Source organism: Gossypium hirsutum, chromosome A01 (assembly GCF_007990345.1).
Source record: "Gossypium hirsutum isolate 1008001.06 chromosome A01, Gossypium_hirsutum_v2.1, whole genome shotgun sequence".
NCBI classification, from domain to species: domain Eukaryota; kingdom Viridiplantae; phylum Streptophyta; class Magnoliopsida; order Malvales; family Malvaceae; genus Gossypium; species Gossypium hirsutum.
Window position 1 is genome coordinate 51450102 of NC_053424.1, and position 23086 is coordinate 51473187.

The following is a 23086-nucleotide window of genomic DNA, read 5'->3' on the forward strand; positions in this document are numbered from 1 at the left end:
TGATGATTTCAAGGTAAGTTGTGATGGAAGTGAATTATGATCATGAGATTATGGTAAATTATGTTATCTTATGTTATATTACTTGCATGATCAATGAATGGTAAGGTTGCTTATTGCTTCATACGAGCTTACTAAGCTATATAGCTTACTCTGTAACAGCCCGATTTTAGGCCTAGTCGGAACAATGGTTTCAGAACCACAAATCTGACATAGTAAAAATTCATTTTTATTATATTTTTATGGTCTACAATTCTATGGAATTGTTTTGTGAAAATTTTGTCCAAAAATTTTGACGTTTGGGCACTCAATTTTGTCAAAAGAACTAAATTGTAAAAAGTGCAAAACTTGAGTTCTAGAAGCTAGAGGTGTCTAATTGCTATGAAATTTTAAATTGGAGGTCCTTAAATGGTAATTTGACCATTGTTTAATTTTTTGAACAAAAATGGACATGAAATAGGTGAAATAGAATATTTTTAATTTAGGGGAATTTTGGACATTTAGTAATCAAAATGAATTAAAAAGAAAATAAAAGCCAAAATTTCTTGTCCATATTCTTTCTTGGCCGAATTTTACATGAAGAAACCATGGCTAGGCTTTTCCATGCTTCCAAGCTCGATTGTAAGTCCGTTCTTACCACGTTTTTAATGATTTTTACGTTTTTGAAATCCTCGTAACAAGATCTACCTGTTTCTACCATTTATTTGAGTTATGATGAAGTTTTAGGGTTTGAAACATGTTAAAAATTTGTGCATTTTGATGTTTAATGGTAGATTATGCATGTTTATGGTTGGAGAAACAACTTTTGCTAAGTGATTTTCGGTGAAAATGCTTAAAAGGACTAAATTGTAAAAGTTATAAAATATGTAAAAAAGTGTGTTCTAATGAAATTTTGGGCTGTTATAGTTATGAAATTGGTTCGTCTAGGCTTAAAGTACAAAGAAATTGAATAAATTTCATTTTACGAGCATAGGGGCAAAAATGTAAATATGACAAAGTTTAGGGGAAAAAATGTAATTTTTCCATAATATGATTTTTGGGTCACAATGAATAATGTGACTAATAAATAAGCTAAATGTGATATTTTAGATAGAGGAAAATGAGGTTTGGACCTAGAACGAGGAAAAACGCGTATTTGGCGGTGAGGTCTTTTTCACCATTTTTGGTATCGAGGTAAGTTCGTATGTTTAATAAGCATTCAATTGTACATGTATAAATGTTTAATTGATATAATTGAGATAAATACCTTATTATTAAAATGAAATGCGAATGCTATAGAGTACGGTATTACGGAAATGACTATGAGATTTTATGATACACTATGCAATGATATGATAAAAAAATATGTCTATGATACTTGATGACATTGTGATGAGCTGTAATTTCATGATTAAATTTGATTATCTTTATTATTATCATTATGAAGAATTATGTGATTAATCATTATCATGAGTTATATGATTGGTCCTCTAGACAAGTTTAACGAAGATGTGTAATTAAGGAAATCTCGTTTGAACCTAAGGAATAGTTTAGTATACAAGTGACATGTCATTAGGAACTATGTGATTTGAGCTCATGAGTTGTGCTCTGAGTTCATGATATATGTGACACATGTTATGGCAGTCCGGGTGCTGGTCTTGTATGTTTTACCGGTGGCTGGGTAGTCTGGCATGTGTTGCGAATACCTGATAGCTTGTGTGAGTAGCTCATATAGCTATATCCTGACTGACAGCTTGTGTGAGTAGCTCATGTAGCTATATCCTGACTAACAGCTTGTGTGAGCAGACCCGTGAGTAGCTTGAAAACGAGCAACATGTGATATGTGATATGAGGCAGCGTTGGCTACATATGGGGCACTTAGGTGCGAGATTCTGTTGTATCCAATGGAATTCCAAGTGTTCAACGGGTAAATTATCGAGTAACTTGACGGAAAACCCAAGGGATAAGTCAATGAGAAGAATAAGTATATTGTTGTAACACCCCTTACCCGTACTCGAGATTGGGACTAGCTACGAGGCATTACCAGACATGTACTCTAACATTTTCAGGAAATACGGGTTGAAAAATTTTGTTCAAATTTAAAACTAATCGAACGACATCTTAATGTCCCTATTATGGACCAACGAGACCCAAAACATACATTTTCAGAAAGGTCCGAGACTAAACCGAGGACCTGAGAAAGTTCTTGAAAAATTTTCTAGGTTAACCCTCACACGCCCGTGTGGAGGCAATGCACACGCCCGTGTACTTTGGGACACGCCTGTGTCCCCTACCCGTGTGGAATTAATTGAATTTATTTTCTATTTCGAACCTGCAGGGGTTTTCACACGGCCAAGCACACACCCGTGTCTCTGGCCCGTGTCCTTCACATGGCCTGCCTTAACACGCCCGTGTGGAGGCAATGCACACGCCCGTGTGCTTTGGGACATGCCTGTGTCCCCTACCCGTGTGGCATTAATTGAATTTATTTTCTATTTCGAACCTACAGGGGTTTTCACACAGCCAAGCACACTTCCGTGTCTCTGGCCCGTGTCCTTTACATGGCCTGCCTTAACACGCCTGTGTGGTCGCCTGTGTCCAAAAACTTGAGCATCCTATTTATGATGTCAGCATGGATTTAGGGGCACACGGACGGGCTACAAGTCCATGGGGCTATCCGTGTGTCACACACAGCCTAGACACACGCCTGTGTGTCTACCCGTGTGGACCTTATTGGGCTATTTTCCAAGCCTTAGGCCACCCTCTAATATTCATATCCACTTATAGCTTTCAATAACACTTAACATGGTCTAATTATACTCTTAAATGACCTTAATATGCCTCATTGCATGTACACCTCATCTCATCGGTTTTTATACATGTTAGGTTATCCCCTTATTATTAAGGATTTCCATGACTTGTAACTCAATTAAGTTTGGCTCATTATCTTAACTTATTGCCAAATTGTGGCCTAACCACCCCATGTGATTTGGTCATATTATATATGACTAATTGTAACACACCATTTTTAATCATCACAAGAACATTGGAACATAACATGCACAATTTGGTAGGTCATAACCTACACCAAAATAAGCCAATTCCCCTAGCCATATACAAGTGAATATGTATACTTTTATAAGCCTTCATAATGGCTAATCAAATGACACATAACAAAATAACAAAAGCCCTATACATGCCATTAAACAAAATAAGAGTATCTATATACCAACGCTAGACAAGATGATAGTGTGTTGATTCTCCAACCGTCTCCCAATATTCGCGAGTCCATGAGCTCTGTAAGACAGGGAAAAGAGAGGGGTAAGCATTTACATGCTTAATAAGCCCGAATAACTGGAAAGTAAACTTACCGATTAATTAACATGCTTCCATATTAGGCAATAAAACCAACAAGCATGAAATAGTTTCCCTATCACATGCACTCAATCGACAAGTTAGTTCCATAACAATACACCATGTAATTTGTCTTAGATGAGCTCATCATCCAAAATTTTCATTTTTCTATCTCATGTTAATCCCATGGAGTTTCTCGGAAATCTCAATCGATTATCTATTTACCGTCAAGTCATAAGAGCGATCATCTCAAGTACGCGCTCCCGCGAACCTCACATCATACGGCAGGATTACTAGTCCAGGCTAAATCCCCCGTAATGTAAACTCATAGGGTGATGTCGGGATTACCAATCCAGGCTAAATCCCTTATAGTGACAAACACCCTTAATGAGCTCGGATCTAAATTACCAGCCCAGGCTAAATTCAGACCCTAATCGAATTACCCGTCCGGGCTAAATCCACAATGCACACATATTCTTTAGGAGGCTCGATCACTCATGGAACACCCATCCGGGCTAGATCCTTTCTATATTTGAGATCGACGGATTACCCGTCCGGGCTAAATCCTTTTCTGCAACACATGCAGGATCTCAAGTCATGTAAACCATGGGTTATCCATCGAATTTCACTTTTGACTTCAACAGGGACATTTATTATCATATCATTATTATTAACACATTTCATGGATTTTCATGCCATCATTATAACCAATTATCATACATTCATAAAATATACAATTAGACATATTAATAGTTTACTTAAAGTTATTCGAACTTACTTGGTATTTGTTTCGGTTTCAGGTTTCGGTTATTCCAAAACCTTTCGTTTTCCTCGATCAACCTCCGGATTTGTTCCTCGAGGTCTATAACAATAAAAATGAATCATTAATACCTCACATTATTATTTTCGAGTCTAAATTTCACCCCAAAAAAATTGATCCTTTTGCCCCTAACCTTTCACATTTTTACAATTTAGTCTCTAGACTCGTATAATGATATACATGAATTTTCTACATTATCCAAGCCTAAACAAATGTTTTTCCCTCGTATGGCAGCCCACATTTTCCATTATTTCACATTTCTACCACATATTTTGTACTTTTTGGAAAAAGGTCCTTTTAGGGATTTTTCATGAAAATCACCTAGGAAAAGATGTTTAACACACATCCAACTTTCATATTCCTCCATAAATCATCAAGGAATAAATATGTCATACATGGGTCACTCCTAACTCAAAATATGGGTAGAAATGGAGAGAGGAAGTTACCGGGATTTCAAAAATACGAAGAACATTAAAAACGGCGCTAGAGAGCACTTACTATTGAGCTTGGAAAGCTTGAAAACCCTAGCTATGGAGAACGCCAATTTTTGACAGCAACATGGAGAGAATGGGTTGATTTTTGGCTTATTTTCCCATTTTATTTCATTAATTAGCCAAATGACCAAAATGCCCTTAAGCCCTTTCTTTCAAATTTTATCCATCCATGCCCATTTTTGTCCAAAAACTTAAAAATTGGGAAAATTTCTCTTTAAGGACTTCTAATTAATAATCTAAAGCAATTTCATGCAAATTGCTTCTAGAATCCAGGTTTTGCAATTTATTCAATTTGGTCTTTATTTTCCAATTGGACACCTTACTCACCGAATTTCTTCATGAAACTTTAGCACATGCATATTTTCATATTATAGACCTCATAATAATTATAAAAAAAATATTTCAATGTCGAATTTGTGGCCCTGAAACCACTGTTCCAACTAGGCCCTATTTTGGGATTTTACAATGATTATGTTATAAGATAGTACACGTACGTACTCAAAACTCATGAGTATTAAGCTTGGTATGTGGTAATAATGCAAATGAATAAGTTATGTCTATGAGAATGATTTTCTATGATGACCTTTTGATTATAGGTTTATATTTATGACGTAAAAATATATGGTGAATTCGATTAAGAATCATGTGTAAGGCTTTTAGGCCAAATTGAATTGAGACACGATGCGCTTATTCTTTTAATGTTGTGATTCAATGATTAATGAAAAGAGAGAAAGACCCACATAAAAGCCTAATAGGATATGAAAGTATGGATAGCTAAGAGTTTTGGACCATTGAAGGATGTTAAGCTATATGAATTGGGAAATATGAATATACATAATTATTAAGCACTTTTATTATGGATGCTAAAATGATTTGTCAAGTGTTGAAGTGTTTTATTATAAGAGTTAATGTTTGCTTGAATAATGTCAAGACAAGATAAATTTATGTTTATAGAATAAAATATAAGCATTACAATTAATTAATGTGTAACCACGAGAACATATTGATGCAATTGGTAAATGCATGTAAATGATTCGCTTATTATTTTCATATAGACTTACTAAGCTATATAGCTTACCCCATTTTCTTTCCCACCTCTCATAGGTTTATTCAACTAGCTCGGGCTGGAGATCGTCGGAGATTCTATCACACTATAAGCTATCATGTTGGGTAAATGAATGCAAACCTGTGATTCCATGGCATGTATAGGGACTTAGTCATTTTGTGTATATGTCATTATGATATAATGTCATATAAATTAATAAGGATTTGCTTTGGTATGTAGCCATATAAATTGGATTATATTGGCTTGTAACACCCCGAACCCGAGACCGTCACCGGAGTCGAACACGAGGTGTTGACAGACTTTTAAAAATTTTTCCAGACACTGCCCAGTCTGAGTACTAGTCGCTTCAAAAATTATATCTTGAGTTTCACAACTCGAAAATCAGTTTTGTGATTTTTCCCTGAAACTAGACTCATGTCCCCACCTATGTATTTTTTCTAGAATTTTTGGTCGGGCCAATTAGTACAGTTTATTAGTCAAAGTCTCCCATGTTACAGGGGTCGACTACACTGACCTTTTCCCATTACGACTTGGATATCTCTCTGCACAGAGCTTCAATACTGATGCCGTTTGTTTCTATGGGAACTAGACTCAGAGAGGAATCCATAAATATATGGTATGACCCCTAATTATCTCTGGTCAATTTATAGTGAATTTCCAAAGGCGGAACAGGGAATCCAGAAACTGTTCTGGCCCTGTTCCACAAGAACCCGAATATCTCTTACTGTACTGTTCATATGATTGTTTCGTTACTTCCATATGAAAGTAGGTTCATCAAGGTTCGATTACATAATTTATTCACTATTTAATTCCACTCCTACGAATTTTTGTGATTTTTCAAATCTACACCACTGTTGCTGTCAGCATCTGTTTTCAAGGTAAACTTTACCTATTTTGTGGTTACCATGGACCAACTAGGGTTTTGCCATGCATAGGTCCACATGTGATCATATTTAGCCATTCCAATGGCTGATCATTAGCCCAACACTTCCATTCCAAACCATAGTCACATTGTGAAACCATATATACATACATAAACACAAATGGTCTAATGCCATACTCCACTTCTACGAGCCATTTTCGCATGGCTTTACACACATACATCACAAAAAGTACTTAAACAACAGGGGGTAGTCCTATACATGCCATATCCAGAGTTCAACTAAAAGAGTACCAAAAGAGCTTTGATAGTGTAGATGACTTCGACTTCGCTGATCCCGAATCCGATAGCTAACGAACAAAATCTATAAAACAGAGAGCCAAAGCAACCGGGTAAGCATTTTAAGCTTAGTAAGTCTCAAGTAATGAAATCGGCTTTGACTACAGTATTACATTCACATAGCTAACTAAGTCACTTTATTAACACACATTCTCATAATCATACTTACTTCACACTTCATCAACATATATACACAAGGTATCAACCTTTCTAAAAGCCGAAAGTTCGTTAGCCGATCGCACGAATACTATTTAAAACGAATCGACTTTTCCAATGCACATGCAAACATACCTTATCGTTCGGGTTGGTCGAGCATATTTATTGAATTAGTTACAGCACAAAACGCTCACATTCAAACCCAAGTTTCTTCGGTATTTAACCGAATATAGCCGCAAACACATTTGCCTTCGGGTCTTAACCCGGACATATCAACTTGCATAATTGCCTTCGGGTCTTAGCCCGGATATATCATCTCGCATAATTGCCTTCGGGTCATAGCCCGGATATATCAACTCGCATAATTGCCTTCGGGTCTTAGCCCGGATATATCAACTCGCATAATTGCCTTCGGGTCTTAGCCCGGATATATTCCAATGCTCATGCACACATATATCAAATAATCATAACACATCCATATCATTTCTTCGTTACTAAGGCTCAAACACAAAACATTTATTAAACCTTTCAAATTTCGGCTCAGTAGCCACACACAAAGAGCATGATTTCAATTGGCTTTATAACATAGTCTCTAAGCACATTCGACTATCCGTCATAGTATGACTATTCATTTCAATATAATTCAAGTAGGGTCATTACTCGAAGACTTACCTCAAATGTCGTCGAACGACTTCAACGGCTATTCAATTACTTTTTCCTTCCCTTTATCGGATCTAGTTCCCCTTTGCTCTTGAGCTTAAGTTCAACAAAATTTAAAATAGTCATTAATCGACTATTCAAGTATTACTTTCAGAATAATATATATATTGATCCGACTTTCACACACATAGATTATAGTAAGCTTTATAATAATCAATAAATAATTCATTGGCAAACTTTCATTAATGTTTACAACAAAATCACATATTCACTACGAGCTGTTTTCCTGAGCAGTAGTTACTAAATTATTTATAACTGGATCTACTAAACTCCAATTTACTTGCCGTTAATTTTCCCTGAATATAGACTCGTATATCTTCCATCCATAAAATTTTCAGAATTTTAGGCTTGGCCAATCAATACCAGATTTTTCTTAAAGTTTCCCCTGTTTCACTGTTTGACTATTCTGACCACTCTTCACTACGAATCCAATTTCTCATTTTACAGAATTCAAAATGTGTTGTATTTGATCTCATTTGAAACTAGACTCATTAAGGAGTCTAAGCATATAAATTTTATCTTATAATCATTTTTGTACAATTTATAATGATTTTCTAAAACAGAACAGGGAATCCAGCAGTCATTTTGACTCAGCCCCACAATACTTCAAATATCTCTAGATCGGTAACTCTTTTGTTTTTATAGTTTCTTTTGTAAGAAAATAGACCCTTGAAGCTTTAATGACATAATTCACTCAGCTTCTAATTCAACTCCTACAAATTATGGCGATTTTCCAAAATCACCTTACTGCTGCTGTCCCCAAACAGATTATTACCAAATCAAATACTAACATTAGCATTTCACCTTAATAGCTAGCTTACCAAGCCTTAATTTAACATATAATTCACACATATCACATTCAGCTATATATACATTTATCATATTTATCATTAACAAAATATGCTCATGTCAAATTTACTCCCAATCGCATCTCAAAATTCAGCAAGCTTAGAACACATTTAATAATTAAATTCGGTAGTTTAATCACTTTGCTAACTACTTATACATATAATTCAATTCAACATTATAAACCATTATCACTCATTTAGCCGATTATAGAGAATTAAACATAATATCTCTAGGATATACTCTACATGGCCGAATATACTACATTAATTTTCAACATTACCTATGTAATTACCTATAGGTTCTTATACCTTAAATTCACACATTTAGCCTTTTAATGCCTATTGATCATTCCTTTGGTCTTATCAAGAACCATTTAACATGCAAGGAAAATAATCATAGAGGAAGAAATTTACATTCTAAATAGACTCAATCTTTGACCGAATGTACAAGGCTCCTCTAAGCCACTCATCCAAAAATCTTTACCCCATTCTAGTCATTCCCCATTGTTCCATACAACATGAAATAACCCCTAATTCCAACACTTAATCATTCGGCATATTGCTCAAATCACCATAAGAAATCTCAACTTTCTTGACATTACCAAGAGTGCATCCACAATTTAACTTAGCATATTATAAAGCCAAATCAACAAATTCAAAGCTTACCTCCTAATAGCTAAAGATGAATGCCGAATTGCTCTAGGTAAGTTTTCCCTTCTTTTTCATCCTTGTTTCGGCTTGAGGGAGGTATGAGAAGAAGATGAACACCATCCTCCTTCTTCTCTTTTATTTAATTCCATTTATTTCAATTATTAAATCATTTGTTAATACAAAATTATTTTAATTTTGAATTAGTGGAGCATATTCTTTCCTTGGCCGGCCACTATGTTTATCATGGGTAAATTGACATGCAAAACCACTCCTTTCAATGCATGTACTATTAGACCATTGTAAGATTAACCTCTCACTTTCCAACAAAGTTTCATATAAGTCCATATTAATAAATTCACATAAAGATGATCAAATTAATGCATGAAACTTTCACACATGCATTTACTCACATCATAAACACAGAATATAACTTTTAATTATTTATAAGACTCGGTTTCGTGGTCCCGAAACCCCTTTTCGACTAGGGTCAACTTTGGGCTGTCACATGGCTAATGGGTTGTAAGCATATTAATTGCTCATATGCCTATTCCAATGTTGTTGTGTGATATGGTTTATAATGGTATGGTAATGAAAGTTAGTATAAGGGAATCATGAAAGAGTAAAATTAGCATTAAAATAGTTTTGGACAGCAGTAGTAGTATAACTTTGAAAAATCACCAAATTTTGTGGAAATTGAATTATAGGATGAATAAAATATTAAATTAAATATTAATGAGTCTATTTTCAAGAGAAACAAATGGGAACATCATCTGAATCTCGTACTAAGATATAATTAATTTTTAGTGAAGAAAGGTCGAAACTATCAAATAGCAGAATAGGGATGAATTTGAAGAATTAACTGTACTTATTAGCTAAACCATAAATTCTAAAAATTTTATGGTAGTAATATATTTGGGTCTAGTTTCGAAAAAATCAAGCCGATCTTAATTTGGAGTTCTGTAGCTCAAGATATAAATAATTTAGTGACTTTGACTTAAGTGGACAGTTTTATAATGAACAGTAAATAATTGTTTTGATATGTTTAAGCCTTGATTATGGTTGTGTTGGTAGTTTAATTGTGCCATGTTAAGTGCCATTGAAAGTGTGTATGTGAGTGTGCAAATGAGGGTGGAAAATGGCTTGGTAAATAGCCATTTTCTTGGCCACATGGGTAGAGACACGGCCGTGCGTCTCAGCAGTGTGAAGGACACGGCCTAGGGACACGGGCATGTGACTTGGCCGTGTAACCCCAAACTGTGCATGACGTCATAAATAGAGAGTTACATCGGCTAAGGACACGGGCGTGTGTATGACCACACGGCCTACCCACACGAGTGTGTGACTCTCCAAAGTATGAAAATTTTCTAAGTGTAGTAAAAGTTCCAAAAGTTTTTGGTTTAGTCCCGAACCACTCCCAACGTATGTTTTGGGCCTCGTGGGCCTGTATAAGGGACGATATACATGTGATTGGATGAATTTGATTTGGACCAAATTTTATGGCCCAGTTTGTATGAATGTTTATGTTTAAGTCTGGTAATGCCTCAACCCAGTCTCGGCGTTGGCTACGGGTAAGGGGTGTTACATTCTCTGTTTTATTTTCAATGTTTTATAGTGTCACCAAGCTAGCTCAAGATTGGAGATCGTCGGAAGTCGCACCACACTATCAAACTATCTTTTGGGTACCAATGATTTTAAAACATTTTGAGAGTATGGCATTTATAGGGACTTGGTTATTTGGTTATATGTGTCATTTGATTTGGCCAAATGTATTGCCTTATATTTGTTTACGGTGATTTGGTATTTAGCCATGTAATTGGCTTATTTTGGCTAAAATGATTGTCGCCCATTTATATTGTAAGCCCATTTATATAAGTATATGTGTTAATGCCTTCTTGTTTTTGTGTTTTGTAATGGGTTGTTATGTGTTTATTATGGTTAAATGACTTGTTGTGAAATGGATGAGATGGGTCCTTTGGTGTGCTAGGAAATCTAAGTAGAATTATGCATGATGAAAGTATTCATGTTGATACTTGTGAATGTAAGTTTGGTATGAATTGATTTGGTAAATTATGCTATAGTAAATATGTTAATTGTTGGTAATGAATGATATGATTTAGCCTTGATTATGGATGTTTTGGTTGCTTAAACATGCCATGGATTATGCCATTGAACTTGTGTGTGTGTAGGTGTAAATGAGGGTGACAAATAGCTTGGTAGATAACCTTTATTTTGTCCATATGGGTAGACACACGGGCGTGTGTCTAGGCCGTGTGTGACACACGATTTGCCCCATGGGCATGTGTTCTGGTTGTGTGTCCCTGCAGCTTAATTTTGAGAAATAGAATGCTTAGAATTGAGCACACGGACATGTGTCTCAGCCGTGTAAGGGACACTACCTCAGGTACGAGAGCGTGTCCCAACCGTGTGAAATCTGCACCTATTTTATGAAAATATAATTTACCACATGGCCTAGCACACGGGCGTGTGACATCAATTTATTCATGCATTGCAAAACAGAGAGTTACACAGGTTAGGGACACGGGCGTGTGTGACCACACGGCCTACCCACATGGGCATGTCCCAAACCACATGGGCATGTGACCCCTGTTCATAGCAAAAAATTTTTAAGTTTTGTAAAAAATTCCTAAGTGCTCAGTTTAGTCCCAAACCATTTCCAAAGCATGTTTCAGGCCTCGTAGGCTCATATTAGGGACTTTATGGTTGAATGCAAATGGTTTTAATTTGAATGAAAATTTATGACCCAGAATTGTAGGTTTGATTGCTTTGTAAGTCCATTAATGCCTCGTATCCTGTTCTGGCGTTGAACACGGGTAAGGGGTGTTACAGGTAGAGTTTAAGACAAACTAAATTACTTTAAGGAATAGTGATGGATTGGTGAAAAACCGTGGCATTTTTCTAATATGGTTTCGACTTTGAAGGCTAAAAAGATGATGGGAAAAGATTGTGAGGCTTACTTCGCCTATGTGATGAATTCAGTTAGTAAGGAGTTGAGAGTTAAGGATATTCGCACCGTTAGGGATTTTCTTAACGTGTTTCCTGAAGATTTGCCTAGTTTGTCGTAGGATTGTGAAATTGTGTTTAGTATTTAGCTTTATCCTGGTACTGTATCAGCGCCTTATTGCATGGCACCAAAAGAGCTCAACGAGTTAAAGATTCAGTTGCAAGAGTTGTTGGATAAAGGGCTCATTCGACCGAGTGTATCTTTGTGGGGTGCACAGGTTTTGTTTCTAAAGAAAAGTGATGGTACAATGAGGATGTATATTGTGTAACACCCCGTACCCGAGACCGTTGCCGGAGTCGAGCGCGAGGTGCTAACAGACTTAATTACTTTGTTTTCACAGTCCATTTAAAAAAAAATTCCAGACAGGCTGGCTAACCGTGTCACTCTCGCCTTAAAAATCATATCTCGAGTTCCAAAACTCGAAAACTGATTCCGTAAATTTTCCCTGAAATTAGACTCATCCATCTGTGGATTAATTTCTAGAATTTTTGGTCAGGCAAATTGGTACAGTTTATTAGTTAAAGTCTCCCCTGATTCTGGGTTTGACTACTCTGACCTTCACGTATTACGACTTGGATATCTCCCTGTACAGAGCTTCAATACTCATGCCGTTTGTTTCTAATGAAACTAGACTCAAAGGGGAATCTATACATATAAGGCATGACTTCTAATTGTCTCTGGATAATTTATGGTAAATTTTCAAATTCGAAATAGGGGATCCAGAAACCGTTCTGGCCCTATTTCACGAGAACTTTAATATCTCTTAATATACTGTTCATATGATCGTTTCGTTACATTCATATGAAAATAGATTCATCAAGGTTCGATTACATAATTTATTCACTATTTAATTCCATTCCTACAAATTTTAGTGATTTTTCAAATCCACACCACTGCTTCTGTTAGCATCTGTTTTCAAGGTAAACTTTACCTATTTCGTGGTTACCATGGACCAACTAGAGTTTTGTCATACATAGGTCCACATATGATCATATTTAGCCATTCCAATGGCTGATCATTTGCCCAACACTTCCATTCCAGTCCATAGTCACATCATGAAACCATATATATATATACATAAACACAAATGGTCTAATGCCATACTCCACTTCTACGAGCCATTTTCGCATGGTTGTACACACATACATCACAAAAAGTACTTGAAAAACAACAAAGGGTAGTCCTATACATGCCATATCCAGAGTTCAACTAAAAGAGTACCAAAAGGGCTTTGATAGTGTGGATGACTTCGACTTCGATGATCCCGAATCCAATAGCTAACGAACAAAATCTATAAAACAGAGAGCCAAAGCAACGGGGTAAGCATTTTAAAGTTTAGTAAGTTTCAAGTAATGAAATCGGCTTTGACTAAAGTATTACATTCACATAGCTAAATGAATCACTTTATTAATACACATTCTCATAATCATACTTACTTCACACTTCATCAACATATACACACACACGGTATCAACCTATCTAAAAGCCGAAAGTTCGTTAGTCGATTGAACGAATACTATTTAAAACGAATCGACTTTTCCGATGCACATGCAAACATACCTTATCGTTTGGGTTTTTCGAGCGTATTAATTGAATTTATTACAGCACAAAACGCTCACCTTCAAACCTAAGTTTCTTCGGAATTTAGCCGGATATAACCACAAGCACAATTGCCTTCGGGTTTTAACCCGGGTATAGCAACTCGGACAAATGCCTTCGGGTCTTAGCCCGGATATATCAACTCGCACAAATGCCTTCGGGTATTAGCCCGGATAAAATAACTAGCATAAATGCCTTCGGGACTTAGCCCGGATATCATTCAAATGCTCATGCACACATATGCCAATAATCATGACACATCCATATTTCATTTTCGTTACTAAGGCTCAAACACAAAACATTTATTAAACCTTTCCAATTTCGGCTCAAAAGCCACACACAAAGAGCATGATTTCAATTGGCTTTATAACATAGTCTCTATGCACATTCGGCTATCCGTCATAGTATGACTAATCATTTCAATATAATTCAAGTAGGGTCATTACTCGAAGACTTACCTCGGATGTTGTCGAACGGTTTCGACGGCTATTCGATCACTTTTTCCTTCCCCTTATCCAACTTTGGTCTTCTAAGCTCTTGAGCTTAATTCAAACAGATAGAGCTTATTTAATAATTTATCAATTTAACTATTCGATTAAATACATTTATATTATACAATTAGGTGCGAATAATTTTATTGACTAGTTATTCAAGCATTATGCATGTGCTCTACTCATGCACCACCGAATAATAGGACTAGCTTAATACCTTGCATTTTCGAATTCATATACATCATTTAGTTCCTCATAACATACATTTTGTCCCTAACCAACACAAGAGCCCAAAGCATCACTTACAATGCCGAATTCCAATTAAGTCTACCATCATAGCATTATCATATTTATGCACTTGGTAAGTTGCGTTTGAACACATTCGGCACTAGATGTCCAAACCAATGTTCCTCGAACACTAAACCCAATTTATAACCAACTCAAAACTCCTTACCAACAAGCATTTAATAACAATGTACTTAACCAATTCCTTAAACATGCATTCGGCAATTACACCAAGACCATCTTAACTCGTTTCTCATCTTGCTAACAAAAACATAGTAAAGCAAATCTTCATACACAATGGTTATCAATTCATCCATTCACTAGGGACATGACCTAATGTTCAATAACAACCCCTCCTTTACCAAGTACACATTCGGCCTTGGTACATAATAAGGTAGCCGATTTCTTTCCCTTTAGCACCCATTGCTCACATATGATTATTTGTATAGTTCAAACACTCATCTATCTTTGCTCATCTAAATTTAACATGGAACAACAAAATTCACTATTGTCAAATACCATAGCCGAAAGCCCTAGTCCATAACACAAATCAAAATTTCTACATGGGTTACAAAAGTAGTTTGATATCTTACTCAAGATTAACCAAAATTTCATGAACTAATATAAACTTCTTACCTTGCTATTAGCCTAGGATGGCCGAATGCCTCCCTCCCTACTTCCTCTTCACAATCGGCCAAGAAGAACAAAATGAGAAAGACTTTTTGTTCTTTTTTTTTTCCCTTTTCCCCCTTCTACACGGCTAAGAAGAACTAAATTATGAAGCCTTTCCCTTCTTCTTTTTCGGTCATGCATGAGAATGATGAACACATTTTTTTTTCTTTGTTTTCTTCCTTCAATTTCTTATTAGTTTATTGCCCATGCTTCTTATTTTATTTTTCCATTAACACAACATGTTTCATGACATGTTTTGCCCATCATCCCTTGTCATGGCCGGCCACTAGTACTTAAATGGGGGGAAATTGACATGCAAGTCCACCCCTTTGATTACATGCACTATTAGGCCACTTGCATTTGCCTAGCATATTTCTAAATTTTCTCACATAAGTCCTATCAACTAAATTCACATGCAATTAACTAAATCGAAGCTTAAAACTTTCACACATTTATATTCACATATTTTAGGCAATAATTATCACATTCAAATAATTTGGTGACTCGGTCTAGCGGTCTCGAGACCGCTTTCCGACTAGGGTCACTTTAGGGCTGTCACAACTCTCCCCCACTTAAGAAATTTTCGTCCCCGAAAATCTTACCGGTAAATAGATTTGGCTATCGTTCTTTCATCGAGCTCTCGGTTTCCCAAGTAGCTTGCTCGATCCCGTGTTTGAGCCATAACACCTTTACGAACGGAACCCTTTTGTTTCGCAACTCTTTCACTTCACGAGCTAGGATACGCATCGGTTCTTCTTCATAACTCATATCGGCTTGAATTTCAACCTCTGATGGGCTAATTATGTGCGATGGATCAGATCTATAGCGTCAAAGCATCGAAACATGAAAGACGTCGTGAATCTTTTCAAGTTCAGGGGGCAAAATCAATCGATACGCAACTGGACCGACTTGTTCGGATATTTCGTATGGCCCGATGAACCTCAGACTCAATTTGCCCTTACGCCCAAATCTGAGTATCTTTTTCCAAGGTGAAACTTTAAGAAACACCTTATCTCTCACCTGATACTCAATGTCTTTTCGTTTCAGATCCGCGTACGAGTTCTGGCGATCTGAGGCTATCTTTAGACTTTCACGGATTACTTTTACTTTCTGTTCAGCATCTTTAATCAAATCCACTCAGAAAATTTTACTTTCACCGAGCTCGGTCCAAAACAATGGTGTACGGCATTTACGCCCGTACAAAGCCTCGTAAGGTGCCATCTTAATACTTGATTGAAAACTATTGTTGTAAGCGAATTCAATCAATGGTAAATACCGTTCCCATGAACCACTAAACTCAAGGATGCAACATCTCAACATATCCTCAAGTATCTGAATTACCCGCTCGGATTGACCATCGGTTTGTGGATGAAAAGCGGTGCTAAACTGCAGCTTGGTACCCAAAGCTTCTTGCAATTTCTTCCAAAATCGCGAGGTGAATCTCGGATCTCTATCCGACACAACAGAAATCGGTACCCCGTGTAATCTCACAATCTGAGAAACGTACAATTCAGCTAGTTTATCCAATGAAAAATCCGTACGCACGGGGATAAAGTGAGCCGACTTAGTCAGTCTATCAACAACAACCCAAATCGCATCCTTCTTACTTGCTGACAATAGCAGTCCGGACACAAAGTCCATTGTGACTCGATCCCATTTCCACTCGGGTATCATGATCGGCTGAAGTAATCCTGAAGGCACTTGATGTTCCGCTTTCACTTGTTGACATATTAAACATCTCGAAACAAAGTCGGAGATGTCTCGTTTCATACCATGCCACCAAAACCGACGTTTCAAATCATTGTACATTTTCGTACTCCCCTGGTGAATTGACATTCGGCTGCAATGGGCTTCGTTCAGAATCATCAAAATGAGTTCTGAATTCCTTGGAACACACAAACGACTTCTGAACCTCAAACAATCATCATCATCATCAATTTGAAACTCTGATTCCTTGTTCGGAACACACTCAGCCCGTTTTGCAACCAATTCATCATCGACTTTCTGAGCTTCACGAATTTGATGAATCAATAATGGTTTGGCTTTTAATTCAGCTACTAACACATTGTCGAGTAGAACAGACAAGTGTACATTCATCGCTCGCAAAGCAAACAGTGATTTCCGGCTTAAGGCGTCCGCAACCACATTAGCCTTTCCCAGGTGATAATTAATGACAAGCTCATAATCTTTCAACAACTCAAGCCAACGCCTTTGCCGCAGATTCAAGTCTCGCTGGGTCATCAAATATTTGAGACTTTTGTGATCCGAAAATACATGGCACTTCTCACCAAACAAATAATGTCGCCATATTTTCAAAGCAAATAAGATGGCGGCTAGTTCGAGATCATGGGTCGGATAATTTCTCTCGTGTGGCTTCAATTGTCTCGACGTATAGGCCACAACTCAACCTTCTTGCATCAATACGCAACCCAACCCAAGTAGGGATGCGTCACTAGAAATAACAAACTCTTTGCCTGATTCGGGTTGCACTAAAATTGGAGCTTCAGTCAAATAAGTTTTCAGTTGATCGAAACTTTTCTGACATTTCTCCGTCCATTCGAACTTAACATCCTTTTGAAGTAGCTTCATCATTGGTGTGGCTATCATCGAGAAACCTTTTACAAGGTAATAACCGGCGAGCCCCAAGAAGCTCCGAACTTCGGTAATATTTCTTGGAGGCTTCCAGTTAAGTATGGCTGAAATTTTGCTCGGATCAACTCGAATGCCCGATACAGATACTACATGACCCAAAAAGCTAACTTCTCGTAACCAAAACACACATTTACTGAACTTGGCATATAACTGCTTATCCCTTAAAATTTGTAACACTAATCTCAGGTGCTCAGCATGTTCGGTCTCATCTCTTGAATAGACCAAGATGTCATCAATGAACACAACTATGAACCGATCCAAATATGGTCTGAAGATCCGATTCATCAAATCCATAAATACCGCAGGGGCATTAGTGAGCCCAAACGGCATCACTAAGAACTCGTAGTGACCATATCTCGTTCTGAAGGCAGTTTTGGGTATGTCCGAATCTCGAATTCGCAACTGACAATAGCCCGATCTCAAATCTATTTTTGAGAACACTGAGGCTCCCTGCAGTTGATCGAACAAATCATCGATACGCGGTAACGGATATTTGTTCTTTATTGTCACTTTATTAAGCTGACGATAGTCGATGCACAACCTCATGGTTCCGTCCTTCTTTTTCACAAACAACACTGGTGCACCCCAAGGTGAAAAACTCGGGCGAGCGAAACCTCTATCCACCAACTCTTGCAACTGAGCTTTCAACTCCTTTAATTCCGTTGGTGCCATATGATACGGAGCTATCAAAATCGGTGTGGTCCCAGGTACCAGTTCGATGCCAAACTCTATTTCCTGAACAGGTGGTAAACCCGGTAATTCTTCGAGAAAAACATTCGGGTATTCACAAATTACTGGTACCGACTCAAGTTTCTTTTCTAATTCCTTGTTATCAAGTACATACGCAAGGTATGCTTCATACCCCTTTCTTACATATTTCTGAGCCAACATTGAGGATATTACAGCTGGCAACCCATCCAAGTCCGTAGACTCAACTCGGATTACTTCGTTATTTGCGCACCTCAAATCAATAGTCTTGCTTTTGCAATTCACAACCGCATCATGCACGGTCAACCAATCCAAACCGAGAATAACATCAAATTCATCAAACGGCAGAAGCATCAAGTCCGCCGGAAAACAGGAACTTCGAATTACTAGGGGACATTTCTTACACACTTTGTCGACAAGCACGTAACGACCCAAGGGATTTGACACCCGAATTACGAATTCAGTAGACTCAATAGGTAAAGTCTTACTGGCTGCTAAGGTTTCACATATATAAGAATGAGTAGAACCGGGGTCAATCAAAGCAATTACATTAGTATCAAAGAGAGTAAAAGTACCGGTAATAACATCAGGCGAAGAAGCATCCTCGCGGGCACGTATAGCATAAGCTCTAGCAGGCGCACGAGCCTCAGATCTGGTTGTAGCATCTCTAGATCCTCTCTGATCGCCACTAGCATTGCCCGTGTTTCTAGACGGTCTACCCCGAGCAGTAGTAGCACCTGGTTTCCCACTCTGACTTACATTTTGTTCAGGCAACCTCGGGCAATCCTTGATAAAGTGGTCAGCTAATGCACACTTATAGTAGGAGCGGTCATGGAACCTACAGCTCCCCAAATGCCATTTACCACAATGCTGACACTCTGTTCTGTCTCGACGTTCATTCCCAACACTGGCGACCGAAGTGCCTCGTGTACCCATAGGGGGTCGATCACAATCTCGTCTAAAAAGGCCCGAAGTGCCTCTAGACCGGCCCACATCATCTCGAGATTTTGGCTTGGGATTGTTCGAGATTTTGGGATTTTTCATGCATGCATGACACACAGATTTGGTATAGATGCATAGGTTTTATAATATGTTGAAATGGACTATGCATGATATATGAATAAATTAATAATTTGACTAGTAATGGTACATTTCTACTGCTAAGAAGATAACAAAATGACTTTTTTTACAAAAACTCAGCTTATTCTCTAATTTGACCTAAGCGTGGTTGGACTAAGTAAATGGACGTTTTCCAAATCTAACAATAGAAACCACCATTTTATAAAAAGAAGTACTTGAAGGTTTTTAACTACCATTAGGGTAAGTTTGACACTAAGGCGTCCAATGTTGCCTTCCTAATTCGACCATAATATTTAGGCTGGGTTTGAGAGGTTACATTTAGTGGTATCTGAGCCAGGTTCGAAACCTCAGACTGAGATTTTAAATCTACTTAAGTTTGTCTGCATGCATGCATACATGAAAAGGGTAAATTTGGGAAAAAACAAACGACAATGGATTTGGAAAATGTTTTATACAGGAAACGACGAAGTTCGAAGGTCCGATGCCAAGTCCATAAAAATAGTACTGAAAATCTAATAAGACTATAGAGACTATTGCATAAAACTTTTATAAAAGAATTATAGAATGTGAGTGCGTAAAAGACTAAAACAAGGTACTAAAATAAAATACTGAAATGAATGCACGCAGAATGATAACTCGTGGTAGGAGCGGCCATAGGGGTGACCTCTGAGGGCTCCGGTTGATTCAGCTACATCATTAGGGCCAAGATTGGGTAATGAATAGAATGAGGTTAATAGTGAACCCACCATTGAGGGTGGAAATATGGAAAATGGGAATGTGAATGATGACCGTGTTGGGAATGATCCAGTAACTTAGGCTTTATTGAGAGCTTTGAATAGGGTTGTTGGGGCTCCAATAGGAGGTGTTATGTAACACCCCACACCCGTACTCTTCGTTGAGACAGAATACGAGACATTATCTAACCATAAACTCATGCGTCAAAACATTTTCGAGTCACCACAACTTTATTCAATTTGAAACTTTTTCAATTTCTACTTTAAACTTCTTATCATGAGCCTACGAGCCCCAAATCTACCATTGGAAACTATTCAGGATTAACACCGACCCTTAAGGCATCTATAGAAAATTTGTCTTAAAAAAAGGGCACACTCCCGTGTGGCCAATTCGACATGGTCGTGCTAAAGAAATACAGGGACAAGCCCGTATCCTCCACTCCTGTGGAATTAATTCTAAATGCACACCTACAGGGGTTTTCACACGCTTAGGACATGCTCGTGTACCTGGCCCGTGTTCTTCACACGGCCATGACACGCTGTTTCCTAGCCCGTGTGCAAAAACCTGGACATTCTGTTTCTAACGTCAGCAACCCTAAAATGTCACATGGCCAAGGCACACGCCCGTGTGCTAGGCCGTGTCCTCCACACGGCTAAGACATATAGCCGTGTCTCTGCCAGTGTATTTACTACCATGCATACTGACTTGAAAATTTTACGTGCAGGGGACACACGGCCGGACCACATGCCCATAAGGCAGACCGTGTGACACACACGGCCTAGACAAACACCCATGTGTCTACCTATGTGCACAACAAAAGGCTATTTACCAGGCCTTTTAGCCACCCTTATTTACACAACCTGGTCAATGGCAACCAGAACCAATATATGGCTATCTCATGCAACCAAATCACCCACAATAAACAACATTCCATTTGTGCATTTAACTCATCCATGAAATTAACATCTTACATATAAATTAAAATGAATATTAGCTATCATTCAAGGCTTAATACAAAATGAGGGATTTATCCCAAGCCAACACATTTGGCCAAATTAATAATAACACAAAACACAAGTCTAATTCCCTATACATGCCATATTCAAAAATATAAATCAAACTATACCGAATACTTCGATTGATAGTGTGATCGATATCTCTAACTTCCATTGGTCCTTAAGCTAGATAGGCGGCACAATAAGAAAACGGAAAAGGAGAGAGAGTAAGCTTAAAGCTTAGTAAGTTGCACATAAATAAATATACAACACAACTTTACCATTCATCAACAAGCTCATAACTTACAAGTGGGCATAAGCAAAACTTACTCATCAATATCCAATACACATCATATAGTACATATTGGGTTCACATTTCATACATACCAAATAGGTACCTGTATCACTCATAACACAGTTATACTTTCCTCATTAACTAGAAATCATAACCTTCACTGTTGAACCATTTGAAACACTATCTGATATTCCATAAGCCTCAGAGATGGGGTAAGGTGCCGATGCCATGTCCCAGACATGGTCTTACACTGACACATTTCATGGCTGATGCATGTCCTAGACATGTCTTACACTGGCTTACATCTTGAGGCCGATGCATGTCCCAGACATGTCTTGTACTAGCGCTCGTCACAATACCGATGCCATGTCCCAGACATGGTCTTACACTGGCTCTCATAATGTGGCCGATGCATTTCCTATACATGTCTAACACTAGCTCACACAACTGACCCCAAACATCATGGTATGAATATCCAATTTACTTCCTAAGGTTCGTTCGGGAGTTCTACTATCTCTATTCTTGTCGCATTTTCTCATTTCCAAAATCAAGCAATTTATGCTATAAAAGTTTCAAAACAATTCAAACACATATATTACCAATGTAGTTGTATTATTTACATACTTACCTCAGATTACAAAATGTGGCGACTAGTCGATTTAGTCGATTTGCTTGGCTTTCCCTCGGTCTAGGTTCAGATTCGGTATTTCTTGATCTATAATAAAATAATGCGCTTATTTAACCACTTTATCAACATATGCACTCTATAATTCATAGTTGGGCAAAATGACCAATTTGCCCCTAGACTTGTAAAATGACCATTTTAACCCCAAGCCTGAAAATCAATTTTTATCGAATTTCTTCACATCTTAAGACTAGCCGAACCCTTTCTACTCTTATAAAAACTCCAAATTCCCACTATTTCACACACTTATCATCTATTTTACAACTTATGCAAAATAGTCCTTTTAGGTGTTTTCATGTTCACACCTTTCACAAAAGTTGTTTATAAGACACCCAAGACACATTTTCTTCCATGAAAACTTAGCAAACATTACAAATTATTTCATAGAAAAACCCTAAACTCTTAATCATTTTGCAAAACAATACTCTCATTTGAAAGCTTATGCTTTAAGGATCTCAAAAATGCAAAAATTATCAACAAAGGGTATGAAAATCACTTACTTCTAGAGATGATAAGTTGTTAAAAATTTCAAGCTTCAAACTTCTCCTCTTGGCTGATATTTT